We start from the raw sequence: 21,464 nt of genomic DNA, 5'->3' as shown, positions 1-21,464 counted from the left end.
CTCCACCCATAGATTGCCCCCTTGGTCCCTTATGGGCTCTACTCTTTCCCTGGTTATCCTTTTCCCATTGATATACTTATAGAATATCTTGGGATTTTCCCTACTTTTACCAGCCAGAGCTTTCTCATATCCCCTCTTTGCTCTTCTAATTGCTTTAAGTTCCACCCTGCACTTTCTGTACTCCACTAATGCCTCCGCTGATTTGCTTCCCTTGTGCCTGCTGAAAGCCTCTCTTTTCCTTCTCATCGTAACCTGAATATCTCTGGTCATCCATGGTTCTATGGGCTTGTTACTCCTTCCTATCACCCTAGAGGGAACATGTTGAGCCTGTACCCTCCCCATGTCCTTTTTGAACGCCCCCCTACTGTTTCTCTGTAGATTTCCCCACAAGTAGCTGTTCCCAGTATACATTGGCCAGATCCTGCCTTATTTTACTAAAATCCACTCTCCCCCAATCCAAAACATTTTTTTGCAACTTGTCTATTTCTTTGTCCATAACAAACTTAAACTGTACCATGTTGTGGTCGCTATCACTAAAATGCTCCCCTCCACCACCTCAGCCACCTGTCCAGTTTCATTCCCCAGAATTCGGTCCAGTACTGCACCATCCCTTGTTGGACCCTCTACATATTGACCTAAAAAGTTCTCCTGTACACATTTCAAGAACTGCACTCCATTCAAGCCCTTAACACTTTTGTCTATCCCAGTTAATGTTGGGAAAGTTGAAATCACCTAATATAATTACCCTATTATTGTTTTTATACACCTCTGCAAATTGTGCACATATTTGCTCCTCAATTTCCCGCAACTATCTGGGGGTCTATAATAAACACCTAACAATGTGGCTGCCCCTTTTTTATTCCTAAGCTCTACCCACAAAGCTTCATTCAATGCCCTCTCCAAGATAACATCTCTCCTTACAGCAGCAACTGACTCCTTAACTAATAATGCAATGCCTCCTCCTCTTTTACCCCTTCCCCTGTCTCGCCTGAAGATTCTATATATATCGTAATGTTGAGCTGCCAATCCTGCCAAACGACTTGATGATGGCTACTATATCACAATTCCACGTGTCAATCCTCATCCTTAACTCATCCATTTTACCTGTAATACTCTTGGCATTAAAGTAGAGGCCATCCAGCCTTGCCTTACTCTCTTGAAACTTAATGCAGCTGTACTCCCTCTCACTTGATTGTTTTATTGTATTATGATGTGTCCCTATTCTGCTAACATTGTGTCCCCTACCCCTGCCGAATTTGTTTAAGCTCCTCCCAACAGCACTAGCAAACCCGCCCACAAGGATGTTTGTCCCGCTCTGGTTCAGATGTAGACCGTCCCGCTTGTAAAGGTCCCACCTTCCCCAGAAACGGTCCCAGTGATCCAGGAATCTAAAACCCTCCCTCCTGCACCAACTCTTAATCCACGTATTCATCTGCGCTATTCTCCTATTTCTGAGCTCGCTAGCACGTGGCACTGGGAGTAATCCAGAGATTACAACCCGAGAGGTCTTGCTCTGTAGTCTACTGCCTAACTCCCTGAATTTTTGATGCAAGACCTCATCCCTCTTTCTACCTATATCATTGGTACCAACATGTACCATGACCTCTGCCTTATCGCCCTCCCACTTCAGAATGCCATGCAGCCATTCAGTGACATCCCAGACCCTGGCACCAGGGAGGCAACATACCATCCTGGAATCACATTGACGGTCACAGTCACGCCTATCTGTTCCCCTGATTATAGAATCCCCTATTACTATTGCTCTTCCTCTCTTCCTCCCCTCCTGTACAGACAGGCTGCTTGTGGTGCCTCCAAGTTCTTGGAGAATGTAGTGTCCACTTAAGGGACCGAGTAAAGTAGAGCCGTGGAGGGGGATTTTCAAAACAAAAATAAAAATACCTGGAAAAACTCAGCAGGTCTGGCAGCATCTGCGGAGAGGAACACAGTTAACGTTTCGAGTCCGCATGACTCTTCAACAGTTTTTTCAGTTGTTTTAAAAGTTAGAGGATCTTTTCTGTAGTGTAGAGTATAAGTTCCCTGCTAAATCGTGTTTAAATGATGTTGCTTTTTGTTTGTTACAGTAAATGTCTTAAAATTTGAAATTTTGTCATGTGATCTTTTCAATTGGCCACTGGAATTAAAGTATCCTAAAAGTTATCGGTTTCTACAGGGACTGTAACAAACTGGGGGCTCTTCCGGTATTTCAAATCCACAGGCTGAGATGACTGAGGCTCAGTACACTGGGATTTGCCAGAGTTTAAAGAAACAAGATTTCAGAGTGACTTTTGCTGTATTCATTGAAAAGTTAACCGGCTGTTTCTTTGTGGAAGTGTTCCTGAAGGAGAAGATCTGTCTTTTGAGTGCTTTGCAATAGTTAACAATGGTTAATTTGAATGCAGTAGCAGATAAGTTAGAAATAGGTTTAAAAGGTGCTGAAACGGCAGAGATTGTTGAGGTATTGGCTCAACATTTGAACCTTGAGGAAGATAAGACTAATCCAGGTAGCATTCAGATTGAGTTAGCTAGGTTTCAGTTGCAATTGAAGCAAATGGTAATCAAGAAAGAAAGATAAAGTAAAAACTTAAACTTGAACTTGAGTTTCAAAGAAAAAAAAAGGAGAAAAATTAGAAGGGAAAACCTTGAATTGCAAAGAAAGAGGCAAGCCAAAAAATTGAAGTGAGCAGAGGCTTCAATTATGCAAACAGAGTAGCAGAGAGACTCAATGAGTCAACTTTAACTGTTGGTTTTGATTTGGCAAGGGATATTTGCTTAGTGTCTAAATTCAGTGAAGGAGTTGAAATGTGTTTTGTATCATTTGAGGAAAATTACTACAAAGCTACAATGGCCTAGTGAAATTTGGACAATTTTATTACAAAATGTTTAGGTATGGAAAGCACAGCAGTTTATTCAACCCTTTCAGATGAACAATCTGAAGATTATGAAACTGTAAGACTGCTGTCCTTAATGCATATGAGTTAGTTCCGGAAGCTTACAGACAAAAGTTTAGAAATCTAAGAAAGAGACTGAATCAGCTTATGTGGAACTTGCTGCAGGAAAATAAGTGGTATTTGATAGATGGTATAGAACTATAAAGGTGGAGCAAAATTTTGAAAACCTTAGAGAGGTGTTGTTAATGGAAGAATTTAAAAACGGTATCCCTTTAGGAATAAGGTCCCACCTAGAAGGCCTTAAAGTTTCTATAATGAGAGGCTGCTGTTATGACTGATTACAAACCACCCCACAAACGCATATGTGGCAGTAAACCTTTGCTTGCAAACCCACAGAGAAGCTGGAGGGAGGAGAGAAGTGATGGTGAACAGAAGACTAGTTACGATGAGGGGGATAACAGACATGAGAAGACAAATGCTCCTCAGAGTAGTGAAAAAGACAGTGTAAGAGATGAATATGATTTGAGGGGACCAACGTGTTATTTTTGCCATAGGAGAATATAAAAACAGATTTCTGGAAATTAAAAGCCAAGCTGGTGGTGTTTGTAGGCATGTCTAGTGTTTTTCCTGGAAGTGCTGTACCAGTGAGTGAAGCTTGTGACAAACTGGTATTTACAGTAGGTGTAAATTGGACCATAAAAGATACTGCGAGTTTTGTATTTGTGGGTGAAATAATTCCATTTTTGTCTGATTAAAGGGGCCAAAGAGCTGGTTGTTCTAAGAGGTACGGGGTTGGCTCAATTGATAGCAAAAGGCATAAATTTCTCCCCAAAAAGTTTGCTCATAAAAGTGTATTGATGCAGGGCATCGATGGAAGTTATTTCTGTTCCATTGTGTAGAGTGAATTTTAATTGCGCTTTAGTCAGCGGTTCTGTTATTGTAGGAGTGGCTTCAAAATTGCCTATTAATGACAAAACTAAAAATACCTGGAAAAACTCAGCAGGTGCCTATTAATGATGTTGACCTTAGGGAACAATCTAGATGGAGACCATGTGCTGCCTCCAGACGTTTCCACAAAATCAATTGAAGTTTTTAAAGATAAGAATGTATCCACGAGATCAATAGACTTGGAAAAACATATGCCAGTCCCTGAAGCTGTTATAAAAAAACAGCGATTTGACTCGAGGTGTCCAAAGAGTCAAAAGCTCAGACTTCTGACATTGAAAAGATACTGAAACCTCAGACTGATGAGAGAGAGTTAAAAACAACTGGAAACAAATTGAAGCTGGTAGAATCTAAGTCACAGATGTCAAAGCAGAGTACAGCAGCAGCACAAAAATAAAAATACCTGGAAAAACTCAGCAGGTCTGGCAGCATCTGCAGAGAGGAACACAGTTAACGTTTCGAGTCCGTATGACTCTTCATTGGAACTAAGTAAAAATAGAAAAGAGGTGAAATGTAAGCTGGTTGGGGGGGGGGGGGGGGGGGGGGGAGGAGTGGGTGGGAAACAGGTAGAGCTGGATAGAGGGCTAATGATAGGTGGAGATAGCCAAAAGATGTCATAGACAAAAGGACAAAGAGGTGTTGAAGGTGGTGATATTATCTAAGGAATGTGCTAATTAAGGGTAGAATGCAGGACAAGCAAGGTAGAGATAGCTCTAGTGGGGGTGGGGTGAAGGGAAGGGATCGAAATAGGCTAAAAGGTAGAGATAAAACAATGGATGGAAATACATTTTAAAATAATGGAAATAGGTGGGAAAAGAAAAATCTATATAAATTACTGGAGAAAAAAAGGGGGATCGGAAAGGGGATGGGGATGGAGGAGAGAGTGCATGATCTAAAATTGTTGTAAAGTACCTAGTCGGAAGATGAGGTGCTGTTCCTCCAGTTTGCGTTGAGCTTCACTGGAACAATGCAGCAGGCCAAGGACGGACATGTGGGCATGAGAGCAGGGTGGAGTGTTGAAATGGCAAGCGACAGGGAGGTCTGGGTAATGCTTGCGGACAGACCGAAAGTGTTCTGCAAAGCGGTCACCCAGTCTGCATTTGGTCTCTCCAATGTAGAGGAAACCGCATTGGGAGCAGCGAATGCAGTAGACTAAATTGAGGGAAGTGCAAGTGAAATGCTGCTTCACTTGAAAGGAGTGTTTGGGCCCTTGGACGGTGAGGAGAGGGGAAGTAAAGGGGCAGGTGTTGCACCTTTTGCGGTTGCATGGGAAGGTGCCATGGGAGGGGGTTGAGGTGTAGGGGGTGATGGAGGAGTGGACCAGGGTGTCCCGGAGGGAATGATCCCTGTGGAATGCCGCCGGCGGGGTGGGGGGGGGGGCGGTGAAGGGAAGATGTGTTTGGTGGTGGCATCATGTTGGAGTTGGCGAAAATGGCGGAGGATGATCCTTTGAATGCGGAGGTTGGTGGGGTGATAAGTGAAGACAAGGGGGACCCTATCATGGTTCTGGAGGGAGAGGAAGGTGTGAGAGCGGATGCGTGGGAGATGGGCCGGACACGGTTAAGGGCCCTGTCAACCACCGTGGGTGGAAAACCTCGGTTAAGGAAGAAGGAAGACATGTCAGAGAAACTGTTTTTGAAAGTAGCATCACCAGAACAGATGCAACGGAGGCGAAGGAACTGAGAGAATGGGATGGAGTCCTTACAGGAAGTGGGGTGTGAGGAGCTGTAGTCGAGGTAGCTGTGGGAGTCGGTAGGCTTGTAATGAATATTGGTGGACTGTCTATCACCAGAAATTGAGACAGAGAGGTCAAGGAAGGGAAGGGAAGTGTCAGAGACGGACCATGTGAAAATGATGGAGGGGTGGAGATTGGAAGCAAAATTAATAAATTTTTCCAGGTCCCGACGAGGGCATGAAGCAGCACCGAAGTAATCATCGATGTACCGGAGAAAGAGTTGTAGAAGGGGGCCGGAGTCGGACTGGAACAAGGAATGTTCCACATACCCCGTAAAGAGACAGGCATAACTGGGGCCCATGCGTGTTCCCATAGCCACACCTTTTATTTGGAGGAAGTGAGAGGAGTTTAAGGAGAAATTGTTCAGTGTGAGAACAAGTTCAGCCAGATGGAGGAGAGTAGTGGTGGATGGGGATTGTTCGGGCCTCTGTTTGAGGAAGAAGTGGAGAGCCATCAGACCATCCCGGTGGGGGATGGAGGTGTAGAGGGATCGGACGTCCATGGTGAAGAGGAGGCGGTTGGGGTCAGGGAACTGGAAATTGTTGATATGATGTAGGGTGTCAGAGGAATCACGGATGTAGGTGGGAAGGGACTGGACAAGGGGAGAGAGAATGGAGTCAAGATAGCAAGAAATAAGTTCCATTGGGCAGGAACAGGCTGACACGTTCGGTCTGCTGGGACAGTCCTGTTTGTGGATTTTGGGTAGGAGGTAGAAGTGGGCCGTCCAAGATTGGGAGACTGACGTTGGAAGCTGTGGAAGGAAGATCTCCAGAGGAGATGAGGTCAGTAACAGCCCTGGAAACAATGGCTTGATGTTCAGTGGTGGGGTCATGATCCTCTACCTCTACCTCGCAGAGGCTGAGCGTCAACTCGCAGACACTTGCTCCTACCTCCCCCAGGACCACCAAACACATCTTCCCTTCACCCCCCCGCCCCCGGTGGCATTCCGCAGGGATCGTTCCCTCCAGGATACCCTGGTCCACTCCTCCATCACCCCCTACACCTCAACCCCCTCCCACGGCACCTTCCCTTGCAATCACAGAAGCTGTAAAACCTGCCACTTTACCTCCTCCCCCCTCACCGTCCAAGGGCCCAAACACTCCTTTCAAGTGAAGCAGCATTTCACTTGCACTTCCCTCAATTTAGTCTACTGCATTCATTGCTCCCAATGCGGTTTCCTCTACATTGGAGAGACCAAACGCAGACTGGGTGACCGCTTTGCAGAACACCTTCGGTCTGTCCGCAAGCATGACCCAGACCTCCCTGTCGCTTGCCATTTTAACACTCCACCCTGCTCTCATGCCCACATGTCCATCCTTGGCCTGCTGCATTGTTCCAGTGAAGCTCAACACAAACTGGAGGAACAGCACCTCATCTTCCGACTAGGCACTTTACAGCCATCCGGACTGAATATTGAGTTCAACAATTTTAGATCATGAACTTTCTCCTCCATCCCCACCCCCTTTCCGATCCCCCTTTTTTTTCTCTCCAGTAATTTATATAGATTTTTCTTTTCCCACCTATTTCCATTATTTTTAAATGTATTTCCATCCATTGTTTTATCTCTACCTTTTAGCCCATTTCGATCCCTTCACCCCACCCCACCCTACCCCCACTAGAGCGATCTCTACCTTGCTTGTCCTGCTTTCTACCCTTAATTAGCACATTCCTCAGATAATACCACCTTCAACACCTCTTTTTCCTTTTGTCTATGACATCTTTTGGTTATCGCCACCTATCACTGGCCCTCTATCCAGCTCTACCTGTCCCAGCCACCCCCCCTCCCCCTTAAACCAGCTTATATTTCACCTCTCTTCTATTTTTACTTAGTTCTGTTGAAGAGTCATACGGACTCGAAACGTTAACTGTGTTCCTCTCCGCAGATGCTGCCAGACCTGCTGAGTTTTTCCAGGTATTTTTATTTTTGTTTTGGATTTCCAGCATCTGCAGTTTTTTGTTTTTATTACAGCAGCAACACTCCTGGCTGATGAGGAACGAAGTAAGAGTGCTTTAAACAAAATGACTTGGCTGTAACTAATGCTGATGCTGTGGAATTACAAGGAAGTATTTGAGTTCTGGAATGTAAATTAAGACTTCAGAATGATGAAGCTGTTGCTCTTAAGGGAAGAATTGAGCAAAGTTTATGCAGAGTGGGGAAAATCATTCAAAATAATTTGTGAACTGGCTAGAAAAGAGTATCAGGATTCTTTGACTCAGCGTCAATGTGACCTTAAGGAAATTTTAAAACAGCAAAGGAGAACTGTAATCCTGCATTTAAACTGTAGGAGTTGCTTGGCTGGCAGAGACTTTCTTTACTGATCTGGACAATAAAAAACATGCTGCCATGAAAGAGAATAGAGATCCAGAGTTAAAACCTAAACAAAATGGTTCACAGACTATTTAAAGGTCAGCAGTCAACACCCTATTGACAATGAAACACCTGATTTTAAAGAAGAACAAAAGGACATACTGAAGCCACTTGAGAAGAGTTGTGACAGAGGATTTCACCTTAATTTACAGCTAATGGAATTCAAAAGTCACAGGAATTGTCAGCAAGTAACAGTGTGTTTCTTGACAGTGTTACCCAGTCTGAACTAATTGAGCCACCTTTTAAGCGAGGATACTGGAGAACTGTGTAATGTGAGAAGGGTGATATTCTGCGTTGCATGAAGGAAGGCGAGGCCACTAGCAGTAAAGCAAATTCTCATTTTTTGAGAGAACTTTAAAGCTTCATATAAGTTGGACTTTAAATCCTAGCTGTTACATGATTGATGGTGGTGGATTTATCCATGTAAGAGCATTGATGTCGATTGTATATTGGTGGGATGGGACAAAAGGGAAAAGATTGATAAGTATACTGTGTTTAGTATGTTAAAATGTATATTATGTTATAAAGTGTTATATTTTGGATAGTGTTTTTGAAAACACATCACTTTGGTGATTTTTCATCTTTTGGCAGGAGGTATTACAAATATAAAGTTTGTAAGATTGTGACGTTTTGGGACTGTCTGTTTCATTTAAGGTAAAATGGAGGAATGAATGGGGCCATGTGACCTGTTCTGAATTCTGCCTGACAACAAACTTGGGTGATAAAAACAAAAAACTGTGGATGCTGGAAATCCAAAACAAAAACAAAAATACCTGGAAAAATTCAGCAGGTCTGACAGCATCTGCGGAGAGGAACACAATTAACGTTTCAAGTCCGTATGACTCTTCAACAGAACTAAGGAAAAATAGAAAAGAGGTGAAATATAAGCTGGTTTAAGGAGGGATGGGACAGATAGAGCTGGATAGAGGGCCAGTGATAGGTGGAGATTGGGTGGCTTGATTGTTAATGGTTAAAGGGGAGGCCCAGATTGTTTTACTGAGAAGCAGGTGCAAGATGTTCATACCTGCAGACAATGGGAAGAGCATTTGTGCTGACTTTGGGTAGACTGTTGGTCTCCAAATCTCAAGGGAGATGTTAGGGATGTCGGATTTTATAAAGAAGATGCACTTTAAACTGTCTGTTTAATTCCAAGATAGAATCAGGTTTAGGGTTTAAAAGAAAGTTAATCAGCATTTCTATCTGGATACAAGGCCCATGTGTTTTGTGTTACCATGGAGATGGGCTTTGAGAGCGGAACAGGCCATAGAAATCCCTTCTAGTATCAGCTTAACAGTGTTTTCTTGAGATATCCCTGAACCTGACAGGTCAGTCTTCAAGAACCTGACAGGTCAGTCTTTCAGAACTTGACAGCAGAGATGGAGGCGGCCACTTTCTGCTGTTGACGACGCAGAATGCTCAGATTGAAGAGACCAAGTTAGTGAGGATTTAAACAAGACTGGAAGATCAGCTAGCTTTGGCTAGAGGGCAGGATCTCCAGGGTAACCCTCACCATAAAAGTCAGCTTGGGGATTAGAAAATATCCAGCACGGGGAGCTGAGAATAGCTTTGAGCTGGTTCCTGGAGAATGAAGTGTCCACTTAAGGGACAGAGTAAAGTATAACAATGGAGGGTGATTTTTAGTCATTTAAAAATTAAATTGGGGATCTTTTCTGTAGTTTGGAGTGCAAGTTACCTATTGATTAGTGTTTAGACAATGTTGCTTTTAGCTTAAAAGCAAAACACAGCAGATACGGGAAATCTGAAAACAGAAAATACTGTGAAAACTTAGGTCTGGCTGCATCTGTGGCAAGAGAAACAGAGTTAGTATTTCAATTCTGTATGACTGTCCGTATGCTCTGAAGAAGAGTCATATGGAGTCGAAACATTAACTCTGTTTCTCTCCACAGATGCTGCCAGATCTGCTGAGTTTTTCCAGCATTTTCTGTTTTTATTGCTTTTAGATTGTTTATTACAGTAAAGGCCTTAAAACTTGCAATCTTGTGATCCTTTCAGTCGGTTACTGGAATTCAAATATCCTTTCAAAGATTATCGGTCTCTACGGAGTTTGTAACATGTGACTGTGTCAAAGGTAAAATTCCCCTTCTTGCCCTTTTTGACCTATCTTGTCGTGGCTTTTGACCTTTGACATGGTTGTCTACGCCATCTTCTTCCAGTGCCTCTCCACTAGGTGGGACTGCTCTTGCGGTTCCATTCTTATCTATGTAATTTTAACCAGAGAATCACTTGCAACGGTTCCTCTCCCTGCTCCCCACCATTGACTCTGGTGGCCCCCTGCTATTTCTCATCAACATGCTGCCACTTTGCAACATCATCTAAAGGCACAGTTTTAATTTTCACATGTACACTGACAACAGCCATTTTTACCTCACTACCAGCTAAGACCATAAGACGTAGAGCCCTCTGCAGTAAAGAATTCCACAAATTGACTACTCTCTGAGAGAAGGAATTCCTCCTCATCTTTGTTTTAAATGGGTGCCCCCTTACTCTGAGATTATGCTCTCTGCTCCTATACTCTCCCACAAGGGGAAACAACCTCTCAGCATCAACCCTGTCAAGCCCCCTAAGAATCTTATGTTTCAATAAGGTCGCCTCTCATTCTTCTAAACCCCAATGAGTACAGGGGCAACCTACTCAACCTCTCCTCATAAGAATCCCTCCATCCCTGGGATCAACCTAGTGAACCTTCTCTGGACTGCCTCCAATGCCAGTATATCTTTCCTTAGATAAGGGGTCCAAAACTTTTCACCGTATTCTAGGTGTGGTCTAACTGGTGCCTTGTATAGCTTTAGCAAGACTTCCCAATTTTTATACTCCATTCCCTTTGAAATAAAGGCCAACATTCCATTTGCCTTACCTATTACCTGCTAAACTTTTATGTTAGCTTTTTGTGACTCATGCACAAGGACCCCCAAATCCCTCTGTGCTCCAGCTTTCTTCAGTCTTTCTACATTTAAGTAATATTCAGCTCCTCTACTCTTCCTGCCAAAGTGCATAACCACACATTTTCCCACATTATGTTTCATCTGCCAAGTTTTTGCCCACTCAACTAACCTATCTGTATCCCTCTGCAGATTCTGTGTCATCCTCACCACTTGCCTTCCAACCTATTTTTGTCATCCGCAAACTTGGCAATAGTACATTCACTTCCCTCATCCAAGTCATTAATAAATATTGTAAATAAATGTGGCCCCAGCACTGGCCCCTGTGCCACTCCACAAGTTATAGGTTGCCATTCCTGAAAATACCCCCCTTATCCCAACTCTGTCTTCTATTAGATAGCCAGTCCTCTATCCATGCTAATATACTACCCCCAACACCATGGGCTCTATTCTTAAGTAGCCTTACTTGTACCTTATCGAACGCCTTTTGGAAATCCAAATATATTACATCTACTGGTTGTCCTTTGTCTGTCCAGCTTGCTACCTTCTCAAAGAATTCTAATAAATTTGTCAGGCATGATTTCCCCTTCATGAAGCCATGCTGACTCTGCTTGATTATATTATGCATTTCTAAACGCTCTGCTTTATATCCTTTATAATAGACTAACATTTTCCCAATGACAGATGTTAAGCTAACTGGTCTGTAGTTACCTTTTTTTTTGTTTCCCTCCCTTCTTGAATAAGGGTGTTACAAAGGCAGTTTTCCAATCCTCTGGATTGGAATCCACCTCTCTCGACTCCTCCACTGTTGTTAAATTATCAGACTGCTTATCCAGCATGGATGAGCAGAATTTCTTCAATTAAATATTGGGAAGACTGAAACCATTGTTTTTGGCCCTTGCTCCAAACCCGTTCCTTAACTACCGATTCCATGCTTCTCCCTGGCGACAGTCTGAGGTTAAGCCAGTCTGTTTGCAACTTTGGTGTCACATTTGATGAGCTTCTGTACTCACAATTGTGCCATGACCAAGACTGCCTGAATCCATCTCCGTAACATCACTCGTCTTCACCCCTGTCTCAGCTCATTTTGTTGCTGAACATGACCCATGCCTTTGTTACCTCTAGACCTGACTATTCCAATGTACTGCTGGCTCATCTTCCACATTCAGCCTTACTCAACCATAAACTGGAGATCATCCAAAACCCTACTGCTCATTCATGCCTTAACTCACATTATTTCCTGTTTCCCTTATGACCCCTGTGCTCGCTAACCTACATTGGCTCCTGGTCAAGCAACGCCTTGATTTTCAAATCTGTCAATGGTCTTGTCCCTCCCTATCTCTGTAATCTACTCCAACCCACAATCCTCTGAGATATCTGCCCTCCTCTACTTCTGGCTGTCTATGCATTCCCAATTATAATTGCTCCACCACGGTGGTAGTGTCTTCAGTTGTCTAGGCCCCAAACTCTGGCATTCCCTCTCTACACCCCGCCATCTCACTTTCCTCCTTTAAGACACTCCTTAAAACCTATCTCTTTGACCAAGTTTTTGGTCATCTTACCTAATGTCTCCTTATGTGGCTTGTTCTCATACTGTCTAACGCTTCTGTGAAGCACCTTGGAACATTTCATTACATTGAAGGTGTTATATGAATATCAGCTTTAGTTATTTTTGATGTAGTTGCTAATAGGAACCCTGGTAGGTGACAGGGTAAATGATCAGTTGCCTTTAATGAGAGGAAGTGTGATGTTCATGGCAAACTATGTTAAGGCATTACATTCTGATAGGAAGAACCCACAATTTTGATCAGATGGAAATTGTAGTGTTATAACGGGGTGGAAACAAAATAATTTAACTGCAACACTGGTCAAGAATATAGGTATAAAATTCTCAGTTGTATTAGTATCTGGCCCAAGACTGCCATTGACATCAAGGCAGCATTTGGTGAGTGTGGCATCAAGGATCCCTGGCAAAACTGAAGTCGATGGGTGGTGTCAGGGGGAAACTGGTTGGCGTCATATCTAGCACTTAGGAGGATGGTTGTGATTTTTGGACTTCAGTCACCTCAGTCTTGGGGCATAGCTGCAGGAGTTCCTCAAGGTAGTTCCTAGGCCCCTCCATCTTCAGCTACTTCATTAATAAACTCTCTCCGCGCCCCGACAAGGTCAGAATGTGCAATCATCTACAAACAAATGTTCAGCACATTCATGACTCCTCAGATATTGAATGCAGCAAGACCTGGACAACATTCAGTCTTGTGCTGATCAATGGTAAGTAACATTTGTGCAACACAAAATGCCAGGCAATGACTGTCTCCCAACAAAGGAGAATCTAAATATCTCCCCGTGACGTTCAATGACTTTACCATCGCCATTTAAGTACCGTGGCTACAAGAGCAGGTCAGGGGTTGGGAATTCTGCAGTGAGTAACTCCTCTGAGCCCCCCCTCAAAGCCTGTCCACCATCAACAAGGCACAAGTCAGGAGTGTGATGGAATACTGTCCACTTGCCTGGATGAGTGCAGCTCCAACAACACTCAAGAAGCTTGACACCGTCCAGGACAAAGCAGCCCGCTTGATTGGCACCCCATCCACAACCTTAAACGTTTATTCCACTACCAATACACAGTGGCAGTAGTGTGTACCATCTACAAGGTGCACTGCAGCAACTCGCCAAGGCACCTTTGACAGCACCTTCCAAACCCACGACTGCTACCGTCTAGAACGACCAGGACAGCAGACACATGAGAACACCACCACCACCAAGTTCTCCTCCAAGCCACTTACCATCCTGACTTGGAACTATATCGTCGTTCCTTCACTGTCGCTGGGTTAAAATCCTGGAACTTGCTCCATAATGGCACTGTGGGTGTACCTACACCACATGGACTGCAATGGTTCAAGAAGGCAGCTCATCCTCACCTTCTCAAGGGTAATTAGGGATGTGCAGTAAATGCTGGCTTAGCCAATGACATCCTGTGAAAGAATTTTTTTAAAAAGTTGAACTTTTATTGGTTGAACTGGTATTGCTATAGCTCACGAATGCAAAACCTCATCAAATTTATCCAAATGATATTAATTATCATTTGCCATTTCATCATCTGGTATCCATCAGTGATTCAGGCTGTTGAATCACTTAAATATTGCATAAAACTATTTATCCATTGTAAACATCTTAGTTACAGTCCCAGAAATGGGTCTTGTAATGACCTGCTTGCTACATTTAAAGACTGCCTTGAAAGCTGTAGATATTAGCCCTTAAGTGAATTATTTCTTGTAGCTTTTCATGCAGCTAACCAACAAATAATTTACATACGAACATAGGAATTAGGAGCAGGAGTAGGCCACTCAGCCCCTCAAGCCTGCTCCGCCATTCAATAAGATCATAGCTGATCTGATTGTAACCTCAACCACACATTCCTGTCTACCCCTGATAACCTTTCACTCTCTTGTTAATCAAGAATTTATCTAGCTCTGCCTTAAAAATATTCTAAGACTCTGCTTCCATTGCCTTTTGAGGATAAGCGTTCCAAAGATGCTCACGACCCTCAGAGAATTTCTCCTCATCTCTGTCTTAAATTAGTGACATTTTATTTTCAAACAGTGACACCTAGTTGTAGATCCTCCCACAATAGGAAATATCCTCTCCACATCCACCCTGTCAAAACCTCCCTGGACCTTTAAAGGTTTCAATCAAGACGCCCCTTACTCCTCTAACCTCCAGTGGATACAAGCCTAACCTGTCCAATTTTTCCTCATAAGACAACTCGCCCATTCCTAGTATTAGTATAGTAAATCTTCTCTGAGCTGCTTCTAACGCATTTACATCTTAAATAAGGAGGCCAGTACAATACACAGTACTCTAGATGTGGCTTCACCAGTGCCCAATACAACTGAAGCATAACCTCCCCTGCTTTTGTAATCAATTCCCCTCACCATAAACAATAGCATTCTATTAGCTTTGCTATTTACTTGATGTACCTGCATTACTAGCCTTTTGTGGTTCATGCACTAGGACACCCAGATCCCTCTGAATCTCAGCTCTGCAATCTCTCACCATTTAGATATTTTTTAAAATTCTAATTTCAAAGCAAAATGCAGCACATGCTGGAATTCTGAAATAAAAACAGAAAATGCTGGAAAAACTCAGGATTGGCAGCATCTGTGTAGAAAGAAACAAAGTTAATGTTTTGAGTCCGTATGAGCTGAAGCTCTAAAGAAGAGTCATACGGACTCAAAACGTTAACTCTGTTTCTCTCTCCGCAGATGCTGCCAGATCTGCTGAGTTTTCCCAGCATTTTCTGTTTTTCTTTTCTATTCTTCCTGCCAAAATAGATAATTTCACATTTGCCCACATTATACTCTGGAGCCTCCTCATGTTCTCTTCACAATTTACTTTCCTACCTGTCTTTGTGTCGCCAGCAAATTTAGCAACTATTCCCTTGGTCCCTTCACCCAAGACACACTATATAAATTGTTAAAAAGTGGAGGCCCCAGCACTGATTCCTGTGGCACACCACTCATCACATCCAGCCAACCAGAAAAAGACCCTTTTATGCCAACGCTCTGCTTCCTGTTAGCTAGCCAACCTTCTATCCATGTCAACATGTTAACCCCGAGTTTTTTTATTTTCCGCAATAACCTTTGATGTGTCACTTCATCAAATACCTTCTGGAAATCTGAGTACAGTACATCCACCGTTCATCCACAGTACATGTGACTCCTTTAAAGAACTCCAATAAATTGGTTAAACGTGATTTCCCTTTTACAAAACCCTGTTGACTCTGCCTGATTACCTTGAATTTATCTAAGTGCCCTGCTATAACATCTTTAATAGTAACTTCTAACATTTTCCCTATAACAGATGTCAGGCTAACTGGACTGTAGTTTCCAGCTTTCTGTCTCTCTCCCTTTTTGAATAAAGGAGTTACTTTTGCTATTTTCCAATCCAATGGAACCTTCTCCAAATCTAGGGAATTTTGGAAAATTAAGACCGATACATCAACTATCTTACTAGCCTATTTTTTCAAAACCTTAGAGTGAAGCCCATCCGGACCTGGAGATTTGTCAGCCCGCAGCCCCAACAATTTGCTCAGTATAACTTCCCTGGTGACTGTAATTTTCCTGAGTTCCTTCCTTCCATTTCCTAATTTACAGCTACTTCTGGGATGTCGCTTGTGTCCCCTATAGTGAAGACCGAAGCAAATCACTCGTTTAATTCATCAGCCATCTCCCTACTTTCCATTATGAATTCTCCGGACATACTTTCTGTAGGACCAATGCTCACTTTATTAACTCTTCTTATTTAATTATCTATAGAAACTCTTAATATCCACCTTTCTATTGCTAGCTTTCTCTCATACTTTAATTTTTCCCATTTTATTAATCCTACTGTCATTCTTTGCTGTTCTTTATATTCTTTCCAACCTTCTGACCTGCCACCTGTGTTTGCATAATTATATGCTTTTTCTTTAAGTTTGATTTTGACTTTTTTAGTTAATTACAGATGGTGGGCCCTTCCCTTGGAATATTCTTTCTCATTGGAATGTATCTATTCTGTGTATTCTGAAATATCCCTTTAAATGTCTGCCACTGAACCTCTATTGACCTATCCCTTAACCTCATTTGTTAGTTCACTTTAGGTAGCTCCGCTTTCATGCCCTCATAATTGCCCTAATTTAAGTTTAAAATACTAGTCCTTGTTCAGGAAAATTTTCTACAGCAGTATGTGTCCAATCCAACAAGAAAAGATGCACTGTTGGACCTAGCTCTTGGAAGTGAAGTGGGCCAAGTAGATCAAGTGTTAGTATGGGAATATTTAGGAGATGGTGATCATTGTATTGTACATTTTAGGATGATGATAGAAAAGGACGATAGGCAATCCAGAGTAAGAGAAATGAACTAGATGAGAGCCAACTTCGATGGGGCAAGAACGGAGCTGGACCAGATAGACGAACGAAAGATTGGCGGGAAAAACTGTAGCTGAACAATAGGCTACTTTCAAAAAGAATTGCCCCAGGCACAGTCAAGGTATATTTCATCAAAAGGGAAAGGTAGAGCAAACAAATCCGGAGCTCCCCGGATGAAAAAGGAGATAGAAATTGAGATAAAGAAGGAAAAAGTGAGCTTTATGACAGGTGTCTGGTAGAAAATACAACTGAGATCCAAGAGGAATACAGAAGGTTCAGAGGGGAGCTGAAAAAGCATATTCGAGAAGTGAAGAGGGATTATGAGAAAAGACTGGCAGCCAATGTAAAGGGGAATCCCAAAGTCTTCTGTAAGCATGTAAATAGTTAAAGGGTGGTAAAAGGAGGAGTAGGACCGATTTAGGGACTGAAATGGGAATTTACACATGGACGAAGGGGCCATGGTTGAGGTTTTAAATGAATACTTTGCATCTGCCTTCACCAAGGAGATAGATGCTATGCAGGCCATGGTGACAGACAAGGAAGCTCTGTCACTAGAAGGGTTCAAAATTGATAAGGAGAACGTGTTGAATAGACTGTCGTTACTTAAAGTGGACAAGGCACCAGGACCGGTTGAGATACATCGAAGGATATTGAAGGAAGTGAGAATAGTAATTGCATGGGTAGAGTCCTTAATTTTTCAGTTGTCCCTGGACTCGGGAGGTGCCAAAGGCCTGGAGAATTGCAAACATCACACCCATGTTCAAAAAAGGCTGTAAGGATAAGCCCAGCAATTACAAACCAGTCAGTTTAACTTCAGTTGTGGGCACGATTCTAGAAACAATTATTTGGGATAGAAATAGTAGTCACATGGAAAAAATATGGGTTGATAAGGAAGAGCCAGCATGGATTTCTGAAGGGAAATTGTGTTTAACTAACTGCTGAAGTTTTTTGAAGAGGTGACAGAAAAGGTCAATGAGGGCAATGCTGTTGATGTGTACACGGACTTTCAAAAGGCATTTGACACAGTGCCACACAACCGGCTTATGAGAAAAGTTATTGTTCATGGAATAAAAGGGACAGCAGCAACATGGATACAAAATTGGCTGAAAAATAGGAAACAGAGTAATGGTCGATGGATATTTTTTCGGGCTGGAGAAAGGTTGGTAGTGGAGATCCCCAGGGGTTGGTATTGGGACCCTTGCTTTTCCTGATATATATTAATGATCTAGATCTTGGTCTCCAGGAGACAGTTTCGAAGTTTGCGGATGATACAAAGCTTGGGAGTGTTTGTAAACTGAGAGGAGGACAGTGTAGAACTTGAAAAGGTTGTAGACAAGTTGGTGGAGTGGGCAGATAGGTGGCTGGTGAAGTTCAATGCGAGGTGATGCATTTTGGTAGGAAAAACATGTACAGCTATTATAAAATAAGGCATGACATTTTGAAGGAGGTGCAGAAGCAGGAAGACCTAGGTGTATATGTGCACAGATCATTGAAGGTGGCAGGACAGGTGGAGAGAGCAGTTAATAAAGCATATGGTATCCTGGGCTTTATTAATAGGGGCAGAGAGTACAAGAGCAGGGAGGTTATGCTGAATTTATATAAGACACTTGTTAGACCTCAGAGGACTAGAGAATGACCAATGTTGTTCCATTGTTTAAGAAGGGTAGCAGGGATAATCCAGGAAATTACAGGCCGGTGAGCCTTATGTCAGTGGTAGGGAAATTATTGGAGAAGATTCTTCATGACAGGATTTACTACCATTTGGAAACAAATGGGCATGTTAGTGAGAGGCAGCATGGTTTTGTGAAGGGGAGGTCGTGTCTCACTAACTTGATCGAGTTTTTCGAGAAAGTGACAAAGATGATCGACGATAGAAGGGCAGTGGATGTTATATACATGGATTTCAGTAAGGCCTTTGACAAGGCCCCTCATGGCAGACTGGTACAGAAGGTAAAGTCGCATGGGATCAGAGGTGAGCTGGCAGGATGGATACAGAATTGGCTTGGTCATAGAAGACAGAGGGTAGCAGTGGAAGGGTGCTTTTCTGAATAGAGAGCTGGCGTTCCGCAGGGATCAGTGCTGGGACCTTTGCTGTTTGTGGTATACATAAATGATTTGGAGGAAAATGTAACTGGGCTAATTAGTAAGTTTGTAGACGACACTAAGGTTGGAGGAGTTGCAGATAGTGAAGAGGATTGTCAAAGGATACAACGGGATATAGATTGGTCGGAGACTTGGGCGGAGAAATGGCAGATGGAGTTTAATGCGGACAAATGCGAGGTAATGCATTTTGGAAGGTCTAATACAGGCAGGAATTATACAGTAAATGGCAGAACCCTTAAGTGCATAGACGGGCAGAGGGATCTGGGTGTACAGGTCCACAGGTCACTGAAAGTGGCAACGCAGGTGGATAAGGTAGTCAGGAAGGCATATGGCATGCTTGCCTTCATTGGCAGGGGTATTGAGTATAAAAGCTGGGAAGTCATGCTGCAGCTGTATAGAACCTTGGTTAGGTCACACTTGGAATATTGCGGGCAATTCTGGCCACCGCATTACCAGAAGGATATGGAGGCGTTGGAGAGGGTGCAGAGGAGGTTTACCAGGATGCTGCCTGGTCTGGAGGTTATTAGCTATGAGGAGAGGTTGGAGAAACTCAGATTGTTCTCACTAGAACGACGGAGATTGAGGGGTGACTTGATAGAAGTTTACAAAATTATGAGTGGCATGGACAGAGTAGATAGTCAGAAGCTTTTTCCCAGAGTGGAAGAGTCAATTACTAGGGGACATAGATTTAAGGTGAGAGGAGAAAACTATAAAGGAGATGTGCGGGGCAAGTTTTTTACGCAGAGGGTAGTGAGTGTCCGGAATTCGCTGCCAGAGGAGGTGGTGGAAGCAGGTACGATAGTGGTGTTTAAGAGGCAGCTTGACAAATACATGAATAGGATGGGAATAGAGGGATATGGACCCCGGAAGTGCAAAATGTTTTAGTTGACAGGCAATATGATCGGCGCAGGCTTGGAGGGCCGAAGGGCCTGTTCCTGTGCTGTACTTTTCTTTGTTCTCAGCTGGAGTATTGTGTACAGTTCTGGGTGCCACATTTTAGGAAGGATGTGAACGCATTGGAAAGAATGCAGAAGTGGTTTACAAGAATGGTTTCAGGGATGAGAAACTTCAGCTGTGAGGATAGATTGGAGAGGTTGGGACTGTTCTCCTTGGAGAGAAGAAAGCTAAGAGGAGATTTGTAGAGATGTTCAGAATCATGAGGGGGCTGGACAGAGTAGAAAGGAAGGAGCTGTTCCCACTCATAAAGGGACCAAGAATGAGAGGGCACAGATTTAAAGTGGTTTGCAAAAGAAGCAAATGTGACGTGAGGAAAAACTTTTTCATGCAGCGAGTGGTTCGGGTCTGGAATGCACTGCCTGGAAGTGTGGTGGAGGCAGATTCAATCGAAGCATTCAAGCATTGGATGATTGTTTCTATTCAGACAATGTGCAGGGAAAAGGCAGGGCAATGGCACTGGGTCATAATGGTCATTTGGAGAGCCAGTGCAGACGCGATGGGCCGAATGGCCTCCTATGCCGTCAAAATTCTGTGCTAGTCTTGGATGCACTCCCTGAAAATGAATGTAAAATTCAATTATATTATGATTGCTGCTATCCTAGGGTGCCTTCACTATCAGGTTATCAATTAACCCTATCTTGGTACTCAATCCCAGGCCTAGCGTAGCCTGCTCTCTGGTTGGCTCCAGAATGTGCTGTTCTAAGAAACTATCCTGTAAACATTGTATGAACTCCTCATCTATGCTATCTTTGCCCATCTGATTTTTCCAGACTATATGTAGATTACAGTGCTGTAATAAAGATATTGCTGTACCTGTCTGACAAGCTCCCATTAACTCTTCTTTTATACTGTGTGCTACCATGTAGTTACAATTAGGGGTCCTGTACACCATTCCCACAAGTGACTTGCCTTTATAATTTCTCATCTCAACCCAAACCGCTTCAACAGCATAGTCTCCTGAACTTGGGCCAACCCACTCTCATTTGCCAAATCCATCATTAATTAACGGAGCAACCCCTCCACCTCTTCCTAACTTCCTGTCCTTCCTAAATGTCACACATCCTTCAATATTCATGTCCCAATCAATGTCATCCTGTAGCCATGTCTCTGTAATGGCTATCAGATCATACTTATTTATTTCTATTTGCGCTATTAGTTCATCTGTTTGGTTTTGAATGCTACATGTGTTTAGATACTGAGCCTTTAGTTTTGTCCTTTTATTATTTTAGTAGCATCTAGCCTTACCTACTGATTTACTCATTGATTTGTACTCTTTACTTTCTTAGTTATGCAGCTCACGAGGACACCAACCCCAACACGGTTCAGGCGTAGACCGTCCCAATGGTACAGACCCCACTTTCCCCAGTATTGATGCCAGTGCCCCACAAACCAGAACCCACTTCACCCACACCAGTCTTTTGAAGAAAGCATTAATTTCTCTAATCTTATTTGTCCTATGCCAATTTGTATGTGGCTCAGGTAACAATCCAGAAATCATTACCTTTGAGGTTCTGCTTCTTAATTTGGTCTCAGGCCCCTCATACTGACTATGGAGAACCTCTTTCCTCATGCTGCCTATGTTGTTGGTACCTCCATGGACCTTGACCACTGGACCCTCCCCCTCCCACTGTAAGTTCCTCTCCAGCTCTGAGCAAATGTC

The sequence above is a fragment of the Cetorhinus maximus genome, chromosome 21 (assembly GCF_964194155.1).
Source record: "Cetorhinus maximus chromosome 21, sCetMax3.hap1.1, whole genome shotgun sequence".
Classification (NCBI taxonomy): domain Eukaryota; kingdom Metazoa; phylum Chordata; class Chondrichthyes; order Lamniformes; family Cetorhinidae; genus Cetorhinus; species Cetorhinus maximus.
This window is presented reverse-complemented; position numbering follows the sequence as displayed.